This window comes from Mandrillus leucophaeus, unplaced genomic scaffold, assembly GCF_000951045.1.
Source record: "Mandrillus leucophaeus isolate KB7577 unplaced genomic scaffold, Mleu.le_1.0 Scaffold20, whole genome shotgun sequence".
Lineage (NCBI taxonomy): Eukaryota > Metazoa > Chordata > Mammalia > Primates > Cercopithecidae > Mandrillus > Mandrillus leucophaeus.
In genome coordinates this window covers 3033319-3035545 of record NW_012102032.1, presented here as the reverse complement: position 1 = coordinate 3035545, position 2227 = coordinate 3033319, and the positions used below count along the sequence as shown (strand labels likewise).

The following is a 2227-nucleotide window of genomic DNA, read 5'->3' as shown; positions in this document are numbered from 1 at the left end:
AAAAAAAAAAAAGAAATAAATGAAACACTAATAAATCTAAGAACCACTGTTAGAAGAAATTCCAGCTTCTGAGAACTGGTAGCTTAATGATAATAAATTAGGCTTAAAATATTACAATTTAATATCCAAAAAAAAAAAGGCCCAAATTACTGTTTATGACTAAATACTATTTTTCCAAAAATAAAATTTCAGAAAAGAGGGTACTGACTAGGCCATACAAAGTCTCTCATATTAAAAAACACTCACTATTACTTTATTTTAAACAACAAAGTACTATTTGAAACAGTACCAATCAATGATAGTCTTGGATATTTAAGGAAATCTCAAGATAAGCATCCAGTTTGACAATGTAAGGAGCTCTGCAGATCTGCTCGTTAGTCAAACTGGTGACAATTATTTTAAAAACAACCACTTAACGACTCTGGAAATGGTCCCAAGGGTATACAGCAAATGAAGAAACATCTACTCAAAAAAATCTATAAAACCTGGGTAAGACAAGTGGGTATCCGCAGGATTTGAACCAAGTCCACTCTGCTTCCTAACTTGGCGTTACAGAAATTCCACTCCAGATTGGTGCAGTGAAGAACATAGGCCTCCCACTTCCCAAGCTTCCAAGAGGAGGGCTATATTCCTAAGAGTGGCAAGATATCTCCATTTCTCATTCTGCCCCCAGCTACCTATTGCTGATGCTATAGTACGGGCACACACCGCCAAGAGGTGGAGACTCCCTTCTGCTGAGACCCACTTGTGGAATAGAGGCTCTACTTGGATGCAGCATGATGAGAATACTGGGGCCCAGATCATCCCTGTCCCAGCTTATTCATAAGGTGGAGGTCCCAAGCCTGAAAAGGAAAGAACTAAGGCTACTGTCCCCAACATCCAGTTAGCTCAGCTTCTGAAGTAAGAGAGGTATACTTTTATCCTCACTGCAACTTCAAAGTTTTGGCTCAGAGATTTTGCCTACAGGGAGAAGCAGAGACACATACAACACTCAGAGAAACATACAACACTATTAATAGCATCAACAAAATACAGTTGGCCTTCTATATCTGTGGGCTCTGCATCTGCACATTCAACCAACTGTGGATCAAAAATATTTTTTAAGGCCTGGTGCGGTGGTTCATGCCTGTAATCCCAGCACTTGGGGAAGCCGAGGCTGGAGGACTGCTTGAGCCTAGGAGTTCGGGGCCAGCCTAGAACAACATAGTAAGGCCATAGTGAGACCCCATCTCTACAAAAAATTTAAAAATTAGCCAGGTGTGTTGGCAAGCACCTGTAGTCCTAGCTACTTGGAAAACCGAGGTGGGAGGATCACTTGAGCCCAGGAGGTCGAGGTTGCAGTGAGCCGTGATCACACCACCACTGCACTCCAGCTTGGGTGACAGGGCAAGACCCTGTCTCAAAAAATAAAGTTGGCCGGGTGCGGGGGCTCACGTCTGTAATCCCAGCACTTTGGGAGGCCGAGGCAGGTGGATCACCTGAGACCAGGAGTTTGAAACCAGCTTGGCCAACATGGCAAAACCCTGTCTCTACTAAAAATACAAAAAATTAGTCAGGCATGGTGGCAGGTGTGTATAATCCCAGCTACTCAGCAGGCTGAGGCAGGAAAACCGCTTGAACCCGGGAGGTGGAGGCTGCAGTGAGCTGAGATTGTGCCATTGCGTTCCAGCCTGGGCGACAAGAGCGAAACTCCATCTCAAAAAAAATAAATAAAACAAAACAAAATAAAGCCATGCACAGACTTTTTCCCCTTGTCATTATTCTGTATACTATACAGCATAACAACATAGCATTTACATTGTATTAGGTATTATAAGTAATCTAGAAATGATTTAAAGTATAGGGGAGGATGTGTATAGGTTATATGCAACTACTCTGCCATTTTATATAAGAGACTTGAGCATCCTCAGATTTTAGTATCCAAGGAGGGGTCCTAGAACCAATACCACAAGGATACTGAGGGACAACTGTACTAGCAAACAGAATCCAGCAACATATAAAAAGAATCATGAGCCAAGCGTGATGATGCACACCAGTAGTCCTAGCTACTAGGAAGGCTGAAGCAGGTGGATCACTTGAGGCCAGAGTTCGAGGTTACGGGGAGCTATAATCATGCCACAGTACTCCAGCCCGGCCACAAAGCAAGATTTTCTTAGGAAAAAAAAAAAATTTCTGGGTGTAATGGCTCACACCTGCAATGCCAGCACTTTGGCAGGCCAAGGCAGGC

General features: G+C 43.1%; 1 protein-coding gene across 1 annotated transcript in view; it reads right to left on the bottom strand.

The window, feature by feature from the left end:
• TRIM37 (tripartite motif containing 37) overlaps positions 1-2227 on the bottom strand; it is a 127426-nt gene that overhangs the window by 46180 nt on the left and 79019 nt on the right. The gene's annotated exons all lie outside the window — the stretch shown is intronic.